The following is an 11,146-nucleotide window of genomic DNA, read 5'->3' on the forward strand; positions in this document are numbered from 1 at the left end:
CATGGGGCTGATCTCTTAAGGCAGAAGGGCCACACTTTTGCCTGGGTGAAAGGCCACACTGCTGCCCTTAAGAAAAAAAGAGTGAACATCTTAATACCATGCACTTTGAACATTCCAATGTGGAAAGCAAATTATTGCACATTCAATATGGTAAGAATCCCATGGGTTAGGATAAAGACACTATTTTGGGGGTGGGGTGGGTGCGGGTACTGGGACCGCTAAGCCACATCACCAGCCCTGTTTTGTACTTTATTTAGATACAGTGTCTCCCAGAGTTGCTTAAAAACTCACTTTTTGCTGAGGCTGGCTTTGAATTCACAATCCTCCTGCCTCAGCCTCCTAAAACGCTGGGATAACAGATGTGTGCTACTATGCCAGGCTTAAAGACATTTTTTTTTAATCCCTGTTTTACTCATGAGGAAAATGAGAGTTCCGATATCTAGATTTGCCTGAGGCCACCAGTTGGTAGGTGGGGATTTGAGTCCAGTGCTTCTGTCCCTAAGTCCAGGCTTCTTTCTACAGCCCCGGACAGTGCCTACTTGGTCTGCTTTGATCATTTAGAGAAAACTCGCTTCCCCTAAAACATCTTTTGCACCTGCCTGGCCCCTTGTCTGTAGTCCCTCCGCCAAACCTGCCTCTGCTAGAACCCGACCCAGCAGGGGATCTTCCATCCATCAGTGTGGCCAAGGTTCCTTCTCAGGATCTGAACTAACTGAGGTGCTCACAGATTCAATGTTAATAGAATGGATGGATTTGTTCCCAGTTAGTTTTCCCCGGAAAATTCCAGTGAGAATGCAAATGAGTCGCCTGGCAGAGAGGCCTGGAATTTTTTTATTGATTCCCCTCCCAGAGGACTGAGCCTTGATAGGGCAAGAGGAGAGAAGAAGGGAAAGCCCTGGGGGCAGTGAGCCCTCCAGCAAATCAAGTGCAAGGTGGAGACCCCAGACCCCCATGGAAGAAAGAAAAGAAGCAGTCCTGGTCCTGGGGAGGGACAGGGGTAAGACAGGCCCTACTGGCTTCAGTTTCACCCTGGGTTGTCTGGTCCTTGGGACACAGTGAGTCCAACCCCTCCCACACACACACAATGGGTAAGGCTCACTGCTGGGGGCCCAAGGCTGGATTCTCCCCAGTCCCAGAGCAAGGGCCAAAAAAGTGAGTTTCCCCAAGAAGGTCCAGGGAACTTGCCTAGATACCCCCCTATTTAGGCCAGGGTCTCCCTTCCTTTTACAGAACAGTACACTGAGAAAGGAGAGGAAGTGCATCTCCTCACCCCACCCGAGTTCATCAAATGGTCCTGCTTCTTGCCCAGGCCCTTCTCTACGCATCGACACACATAGGTTCATATTGTACACCATAGTGGGACCTTGCTCTGTCGATCTTTCTGTGACTTATCTTTTCCACGTAAATACGTTGGACAGCTCACTGTCAATTCACACATCCGATGAGCTGTAATCTTTGGAAAATAGCTGCATTGCATTTCGTCATCCCACATACCAGACATACCTCCATGTCCTGAGCCAGTCTCTCTCCCTGGTGAACAAGAGAGCTGCCTCCAGGTTGTTACCATTGTGAATATCGCCACAACCCGCACTTACATAAAGCCATTTACACAGAGGCACATGGATGGAGCAACTGTTTATTTTGAGAGATTCCCCTGGTCCACTGCGCCTTCTCTCCCTAGTCTTTACTGAGGAAGGGAGTGTATTTCTCCTGGGCTCAGCTTTAGAAATCGAGTTCCATGCTGCCCTCCCAACTGTGCCAGGGCAGCGAGTGAATCATTTCACCCGGTTTCTGAGCCAACCTCCGTGAAAATGACGACGAGTGAAAATCCTGACCCGCAGTCATCACACAGGTGGCCTCTGGCCTCCTATTCCGGAGAACGGAGGCTTCCCTGCATCATTTTCTGTAATGCCAAAGGAAATCCCCAGAGCAGGCGGACTCCCTGATGCCTCACGGAAGGCACTCCCACGGAGATAACCGGATGAATGCTTTCTTCATCACAGCCCCTGGTTCTCAATGGCCTCGCGGCTGCCAAGAAACCTTTCTGAGCTCATTGCCGCTGCGGCAGCCAGACTGCACTTCCTAGAAAATTGTCATTCCATTGACTGTTTACTCTTGGGGTGGATCACTGCTTCCCATAAGCTCTTGCAGCCCTAAGGTAGTGTTTTGGTAAATCCCACCAGGTGTCTACACGAAGGGGAAAAGACGTTCTGTATTTTACATTCTTGATTTTTTTTTTTTTTAAATGTGTCAGAGAAATGGAAGTCATGGTCCTAATTTTAGTTCATGCTAAAAGCAAGCAATGGACAATTCTAGCAAGGGAACTCAATGCTGTGTCACAATCACTCTCGCTCGCTCTCTGTAAAGGTGGTGCACTGCTTGGGATGCCAAAAGGACAAGGAGACAGTTCCTTCCTAATACATTTCTCATGCGTGTCGTTGACAGCTTTGATTTTTTTAAAAAAAATCAGCCTCCGTAGAGACTATCAAAAATTGACAGTGCTGACCATATTACAAGTTGCCATAGGAGGGTATTAGGAAAAGTTTTCAATTAGCAATAACTGAGCCTCAGATAAACCTTATTGGCTGTGATCCTGCTGCTGCACAAATCTCAGTCTCGATTTTTGCCAAACACTCTATGAGCCACTTATATTAGCTCCTTATCAGTTTAATGACTTTTTTAGTTGTCGTAGCTTCATCCTCATGAACATCTTATACAATGGGTTGGGTGTGCTGATTGAGTTTCAACACATATCAAAAATTTAAATGTTGCTCATCACCTAAAATACTCTGGAATCCAACCCAGTGGCACACTCTGAAAAAAATCAGAACTTATTGGGTCGCAGACTCAAGCTTTCTATGGGAGAGTGGTCTGAGGCTAGCATGGGTTGATTACTACTAAGACATTGAGATACTGCCATTTGTCTTTGCAATTGCAATTTTTTTTAAGGGGATTAAACCCAGGGGCACCTAACCATAGAGCCACATCTTCAGCCCTTTTAATTTTTTATTTTGAGATAGGGTCTTGCTAAATTGCTTAAGTTCAGGCTAAGTTGCTCAGGCTGTCTTTAAACTTGAGATCCTCCTGCCTCAGCCTCCCTAGTTACTAGGATTACAGTTGTATGTCACTGCACCTGGCTTGTCTTTGCATTTTAATGCATTTACTGTACTACAGATCCCAAAATCGGGAGTTGGGAGAGTTGGAAAAATAATCTACGTAAAGATAGAGCAGCTTAATGAAAAAAATGTGTGGACTTTGGAATCAGGTCTAGATACACACCTTAGTGTCATTACACAGGTTCCTCATTTGTAAAGAGGAGATAGTGATAGCCACTCATAAACTGAAGCGATAATTATCTGAGATAATAGATACAAAGTGCCTGGGGGAGGGAAGGTATCAATTACCCTGTGGCAGCTAGCAGGGCCTCCAGCAAGTGTAGATGTGATAATCACCCAAGATAGACCCAGCCCAATAGCAGTGTTGGCTACCCCTACTACAGGGCCTTCTAAAGCATTGATGGAAAAAAAATCAACAGCCTTTGAGAAAGGTTTCCAGTTATGAAAAGGTCAAGCTCCCTAAGATTTAAGATAAGGCACTATGAGTTTCTTAGGAAACAATTGCCTTGAAGAGCTTTGGAGAATAGCAGGAAGTCCTCCTGTTGATGTCCTGGGCTTCTGTTCAGTGAGTGACATAGGGGTTAAAAAATAAGCTGAAACACTGGGCATCTCTTCAAAAAAAAAAAGGTAAAGGCAAGGTTCCAAGTGAAGAACTCATTAGATGGGAAAAGGCAATACAGTGTCATAGTGAAGGGTATGGATTCTAGACCTGGTGCCTGGGCTTGAATCCTGCTTCTACTGCACACCAGCCCTGAGCCAGAAATGCAAAGGCCCTGGGGTGGGAGCATGGCTGAGGAGCCAGGGACATCAAGGAGGCTGACATGCTGCCGTGGACTGAAAGGGGTGTAGGGGAGGGAGTTGTAGCATCTTGTGCCTTGTGAGCTTATAGGAGGAGGCAGTTGTGGAGAGCATGATGGGAAGGCTGCTCTCCCCGCTACATTATGGACAAGTAAGGGGTTCACTGGGTCAGGTGGCTCTGCTTACAGCCTCTGGGGCTGGGAGGATAAAGCCTGGCCTCAGAGACAGTCACAGCTGGCTGGAGCATGGGGCTTAACAATGATAGAAAATGGCTCGGAAGTGCTGTCTGGCTGCGGCAGCAACGGCAATGAGCTGAGAAAGTTTTTCTGGCAGCCAAGGGAGGCTGTTGAGAATAGATCCATGATTGTACTCGGGGAGTATGGTGGGCATCTGGGGGCTCTCCTAAGCTGACCTAATTTTAAGTGCAATGAAATGTCAGGCATACCCCATCCCTGCCTCTGTGCTGAGCCCCATCTTTCTCAAGAGCCCCCCCACATGGCATGGATTCCTCCCTGCGTAGCCGATCCGTCGGGCATGGCTGTGGAGGACAGGGTGAGGGGATGGGAAGGGTCACATCAGCTGAGTTCCTCCACCCCCACCCCCACCACCATAGGAGATGCGCTCAGATGTGGTGGCTGAGAAAACAACTCTGCTTCCTGCAGAGCCTTCAGAAGCCCACGCCCAGTCTACCGCGGCCCATTTTTGCAGCTGAAGGAGAAACTGCTGGAAGTAGGAGTTTCCCTGATGTCATTGGGGTGATGCTGACTGTGTTCTCCCAGAGACACCAGGGAGTTGGCTCAGGAAGGGCCGGGTGGGAAGTGTGCAGCTTTGGACCGACGCTCTGGGCTTTTTGCAGAGGGAGGTGAGGTGGAGCTCCCGGTTGACTGAACTTTCACCTGCCCTCAAGGGCACCAGAAGTTCTCATCCTCAAACGGAGGTTCAGGAGAGCAGAGATTTAGAGATAGGGACCAGCCGGGCCATGAGAAGCTCTGAATCCTCCTGGTCTCTTCCTATCCTCCTTCCTGTCCTCCCCCCCCTTCTCTGCCCTTTTGTCCTGTGGACTCATCTTGGTACGTCTCATTTCTTTTCTTTCATTCTTCTGGGTCATGATCTCATTTAGAGAGGCCGAGAAGACAGAGAGGAGAAGCAGCTGATTCCTGATGGGGCAGGGAATGTCCCAAATGAGCTTGAGACTCCTGACTGTGCCCAAAAGCACAGAAGCTATCAAAACTGGCCGAGGAGCCTGCTGGAGAGACCTGTTGGCAAAGGATACAGAATTTTTAACATCAAAAAGGAATAATGGCCTGGTGCAGTAGAGCATACCAGAATCCCAGCTGCTCGGGAAGCTGAGGCAGGAGGATGGCGAATTCAAAGCCAGCCTCAGTAAAAGCAAGATGCTAAGCAACTCAGTGAGACCCTGTCTCTAAATAAAAGACAGAATAGGGCTGGGGATGTGGCTCAGTGGTCGAGGGCCCCTGAGTTCAATCCCTGGTACCACCTCCCCCCCCCAAAAAAAAAAGAAAAAGAAAAACAGAATAATGACTGAATAATGACTGCAGTGTACAGAAAGGTGGCAATATAGAAATCCATGAGTTCATAATGATAAGAGAAGACCTCCTCTTTGGTCACTATCAGAGGTTGCTTGAAATTCTCATTTCTCTGAGAATTGACAGAGAGGAATAAGCCTGTGTTTCACCATTTCTGTGTAAGATACATTTCTGAGTAACCAAAGAACTGGTGATACAGAATTCATCTTTATGTAAGAATTCCTCCTAATACTTAATGCAGAAGGAATAGTAGAATTAGAAAATTATGATTTTGAAATCCCTGATAAAAGAATGGATTTGGAAGTGCTCATCAACAGACACTAAAACCATTTGGAGAAAGGTTGATACCATACTTTAAAATAGGAACTATGCAGCAACCTTAACCAGGTTGCCCATACCCCCTAGCCATTCAGGAGGCTGAGGCAGGAGGATCTCTTGAGCCCAGGAGTTCAGGACCAGCCTGGGTAACATAAAGAGGCCTTCTTTCTTTAAAAAGGCAAAACAGGGGTAGAGTGCTTGCCTAGCACATACGAGGTGCTGGGTTAGATCCTCTGCACCACATAAAAGTAAATAAATAAAATAAAGGCATTGTGTAAAATAAATAAATAAAAAGGCAAAACAGAATCCTCAATAACAGCAACCTCTATTCTTTGTATATAACAATTGTTTATTACGGTCTAATTAAGCATCTGGATTTGCACCATCCAGTATGGCTATGGTCCTTCAGCACTTGAAATGTGGCCTTTCTGAATTGAACTGTGCTTTAAGAGCACAATGTACATCTGATTGTGTGTGTGTGTGTGTGTGTGTGTGTGTGTGTGTGTGGTGCTGGGGATTGAACCCAGGGCCTTGTGCATGTGAGGCAAGCACTCTACCAACTGAGCTGTGGCCCCAGTCCATACATCTGAATTTGAAGACTATTGAAAAAGAATATAAAATATCTCACTTGTATTTTATATTAATTGCATTTTGAAGTGCTAGTATCTTGACTATTTTACATTAAATAAAACATTTTAAAAATGACTTTACCCATTTCTTTTAACTTTTTAGATGTGGCTGGAATTCTATTTACTTACTCTTAAGTCAACTCCACAGTTTACAGAAAATTCTGGCCCTAGTGGAACTAGTTAACGCCAAAAGGAAACGAGTCCAGAATGTGGGGGAATTCTACCAGAAAATGACTGACGTTTTTAGGACAAATAAATAGTTTTAGAATAAACAGAGAGGAGGAGTGGCTTTCAATGAAAATAGATATAACAACCAGGTGCCATTAATGTATGAAACTTATTTGCTTCCCAAACAAACAGTTGTGAAAAGGGACTTTGGAAATGATCTGGAAAACTTGAACATTAGGACTGGGTATTTGGTTCTATTAAGGGTTTACTGCTCATTTTGTTATAGGTGATAATGGCATCATGGTTATGCTTTTAAGGGTTAGTGGCGTCTGAGTGTTTGTGAGTGAATTCATATGTCCTCTGGGATTTGCTTTAAAGTGCTTGCAGGGAACAGTGTGCTAGATGGATGACACCAGATTGACAAATGACAGCTCCTGTTAAAATGAGGTGATGAAGCTGTGGAAGTTCCTGATATTCTCCTCTCTCCTTTTTATATGTCAAAAAGTTCTAGAGTTTAATTATGATAGATAAATAATATGTATCTATATCCATAATACATAATGCTACCTTTAATACTATATTTATTTAAAGTATTTTTTATAATACTGTTATAGTGAATTTTGATGCTTCCCAGACAATTTTAATTTTAATTTTGTATGTATTTTTGGCCCTGGGAATTGAAACTAGGATCTCCTACAAGCTCAGTGCACACTTTACTATGGGGCCACACCTCCCCGCACCCCAATCCCGCCATTTTAAATTTTCATTCCTGGGAAAGGAGTCATGCAGTTGGTTGGTTCAGTCAAGGAGCATGAAATCTTGGAAGTCAGATTCCAGTGAAAAGGGGGAAGAAACCTGAAAGACTCATTGCTGGGTTCCGACCCAACTGCAGCAGATCACAGCTAGGCTTCCGTGAGGAAGGAAGGCTGACAGGAGGCCAGCTCAAAGGCCCCTGGATTCCTAAGGAGTGAGGCAGGGCCCGTGCTCACCTAAAGAAGGCCTGAGAGGAGCCTGAGGGTCAGCCTGGGGCAGGATGCACAGGCAAACACTGAAGTCAAGGATCTGGTATAGCTGGTTACTGGTATATCTGGAAAAAGGAGATCCTGAGTTCACAGGAGAGGATGAATACTCACAATTCCAGTTTGTTAACTGGCAAAGAGCTGTGACCATCAAGGCTCAGATGTCTGTGGCCACGAAGCAGCACAGTGTAGGGACCAACACCCAGAGAGAAGAGAGGAATTCAGATGAGAGTGACAGCTGATAGGATCAGGCTATGAAAATGCCCAATGCCTCTGTCCCTGACGGTGGGAAAACTGCCCTACTGATTGCACAGGACTTTCATTTTGTATTAAGAGGACAGGGCAAAGAAAACACGTGGAAACCGTGCCCCTGATTTCACCTCTTGTGGGAGTCCTGACCACCTAATCCTCTTCCTCTATCCATACCTTTGGTCAGGTTACTGTTGAGTCATTCCATCTTTTTATAAGTAAACATTTTTAAAATTCTATTTTATAAATGAACTCCCAGAGGGCAAACCTGTATTCTCATTTCCTAAGTTCTGATGGTGACTTAGTCTACTTGTGTGGCTATAACAAAATACCACAGACAGGGTGATTTACAAACAAAATAAATTTATTTCTCACAGTTCTGGAGGCTGGTACGTCTAAGGTCAAGGTGCTGGCAGGTCTGGTGTCTGGTGAGGGCTGCTCTCTGCTTCCAAGATGGTGCCATGTTCTCTGTGACCTCTCATGATGGAAAGGGAATGGAGGAAAAGCAAAAAGAGACAAATGGTCCTGAAGCCTCTTTAGGGCATTAATTCCCTCTCTCCCAAAGATACCACCTTTTAATATTATGTTGCTGGGGATTAAGTTTCAACCTGAATTTTTTTGTGGGTGGGGGTACAAACATTCAAACCATAGCAGATGGGATCCCTCGTGATATTCCTTCAGGGTATAAACAAAGGATGGAACTCACAATGAACTCTGTTCATGATTTATGAAGCATAATAGTAAAGAACATGGGTACCAGAGTTGCACACGTAGGAATTTCATTTAACCCTCCCTCCTCTGTTGACTAGTTGTGTAACCTTGAACAATTGGTCCCTCAAGCCTTGGTTTCCTAAAAATGCATGCCCTTGACATCATCATGAAAAGCTGATCACATAGAACACCTGGCACCTGGCAGGTACGTGAGAAATGGGAGCTGTGGCTGCTTTGCTTTGACTGTTGTTGCAGTGTATAAGAGTTGGCCCTTGCTAAGCGAGCTCTGCTCATAGAGGCTACAGTACCTGCCTGAACTGGAAGCTTAGATCTGCTTCCACCCTCCACATGCAAATCCAGAGCATTTCTTGATAGAATTAAGAGTGGGACCCAGCAGTGGAACACAGGCTAATCCCAGAAGCGAGGTATATTTAGCATGCTCACTCTGCTTGCTTCTCTGGTCTAGCAACTCCATAGGGCAGCATCGTGGGAATGGAAGTGGTGTCCTGATCCTTGGTGGCTACCACCACATGAAGAATTAGCCCGCACCTCACAGTTTTCACTCCTCTTCCCCAGCACAACCTGCATTGCTCTCTGTCCTAAGACCCCTCCCATACAGCTCTTTTCTTCTTTGCAGTCTCCTTGGGAAGGAGGTATCTGTGACTGATAAGGCTTAGTGTCTTACCTTCAAAAAATATTTGCTCTTGAGCTCAACATAAAGCCTGAGTTCGTTCAAAATAACAAAACTGTAATGAATGATTCCTTCTAGATTTCCCAAGTGCCTGGCTGGCACCTAGTAGGTACTCAATAAATATTTATTAAGTGATTAATGGAGGGGATTTTGGCCACCATAGTGAATTGCTGAGGGGCATCCTTTAGGCCTGGGGACTTTCCTGGGACCATTCTAATTACCCCTCAGAGGGTGGTTTCCTATTCCAGTGACTCAGAAGGTCAGCCCTGACCAGGGGCCCTAGGCGGGCATTTCTTTAAGGGTTGAGGATAATTCTGGTCAGAGCTTTAGGTGCTTGTTAGCTTCACGGTGCTTTAGGGCCATTAAAGCTCTGCTTAGGTGGGATGGGTTCCCAGGGGGAGGGATGGAAAGCTCACCACTTAAGTCATTTATGCTTTGGCTGCCCCAGCCTGAAAAATGCCCTTGGGAGCTATCCTGAAGTGCGGGGAGGATAAGTTAAATTGCTTAATAGATCCTGGCAGCTTTGGCAAGGACGAACGGCTCCGCATTAATCGGGCACACGGAGTGCAGATGAATCTCTGAAGAGCACTTCCGATTTGCCCGTTCAGCTCTCACCCGGCTTCGAAGCATCCTCATCCGTCAACTCCCAAACTGATGCTGGTTATTAAAGAAATAGGAGTCTGGATGCCCGCCCTGACCTTCCTACTCCACTCACACTCGCTCGTCTCCTGAGCAACATACTGAGTCCCTACTATGGGACAGGCGTAGTCGAGCGATAGATGAAGTTACTGAAGCTGTCCCCGTGAACCTCCATTCTGGGATGTTGGGAATTAGGGAACAGAGGGACAGATGCTTGACTGGAGGTCCACGGGAAGAAGGCCTACCTAGGAAGGCGGTGGCTGTGCCTCGGGGGAAGGTGGCAAGGGGACCTTCCAGGTCCGTTGGGAACTGGAGGAAGGTGGCAGGCCTCCGAGGTGGGCAAACAAGGGAGCAGCGTGTGACTCAGGCAGAGAGCCCAAGGGAGGAGGGCGTGGGCAGGCAAGGTCCGCAGGAGCCGGATCCAGAAGGGCCCGTGCGCCCCGGGAGGAGTGTCTGCGTGCACTCTGATGGGGTGGTGAGTCACCGGAGGATCAGAACCCGGGCAGGACATGTGCAGCTTTGGGCTGTGAAAAAGGCACACCTAGAGTGCAGGACGCACAGGAGTGGGGACCGGATCAGAAGTGGGGAAACCTCTTTTAAAGATCCACAACATGAATCAAGGTCTGAAGCAATATTTTAATTCTTGCTACTCATGCCATAGCAACCGGGCACCAGAGAGCTCAATTCACCCCTCTGGGCTCTTTTCTCCAGCTGAGGAAAATATGGAAAAAAAATGTCTAAAAAGAGTATCTTGGGAGGGGTGGGGACATAGCTCAGTGGGTAGAGTGCGTGCCTGACACACACAAGGCCCTGGGATCAATCCCCAGCACACACACACACACACACACACACACACACAAAGAGTATCTTAGGCACTTTGGTTGCAAGTGACAGAAAGCCACCTTGAGCCAGCTTAGGAAGAAAGAATTGATAGGCAACTCGTGTTGCTGGGGAAAGGTCTGGTGGTCCTCGGGTGGCAGGAATAGTTGTTACTGGGGGTTGGGGTCTCCCCCACCTTTCCCATTTCTGTTCCCATCAGTGCACAGGTGCCATATTCCTTCCTGGAAACCTGGTCAGCTGCCGTTCACCTGCCTCAGATCTCAGAGTCGCACCACCCAAGGGGCCGAGTCTCTTCTTTCAGTTCCACTTTGCTATGGTCTGGGTATGGTCTGAGTGTCCTGAAAAGCTTCCTGAGCTGGTGTGGCAGTGTGGACACAGGGGCACCTGTAAGAGGTGAGGCCACTGCAAGGTAGTCAGGTCA

General features: G+C 46.8%; 1 non-coding gene across 1 annotated transcript; it reads right to left on the minus strand.

Annotated features, from left to right (window-relative positions):
• Window positions 1–2,470: 2,470 nt before the first annotated feature.
• LOC113188818 (U4 spliceosomal RNA) lies at window positions 2,471–2,611 on the minus strand. Its single transcript, XR_003301586.1, has one exon. It is a non-coding gene; the product is annotated as a U4 spliceosomal RNA (small nuclear RNA).
• Between the last annotated feature and the right edge of the window lie 8,535 nt (window positions 2,612–11,146).

The sequence above is a fragment of the Urocitellus parryii genome, chromosome 7 (assembly GCF_045843805.1).
Source record: "Urocitellus parryii isolate mUroPar1 chromosome 7, mUroPar1.hap1, whole genome shotgun sequence".
In the NCBI taxonomy this organism is placed as follows: domain Eukaryota; kingdom Metazoa; phylum Chordata; class Mammalia; order Rodentia; family Sciuridae; genus Urocitellus; species Urocitellus parryii.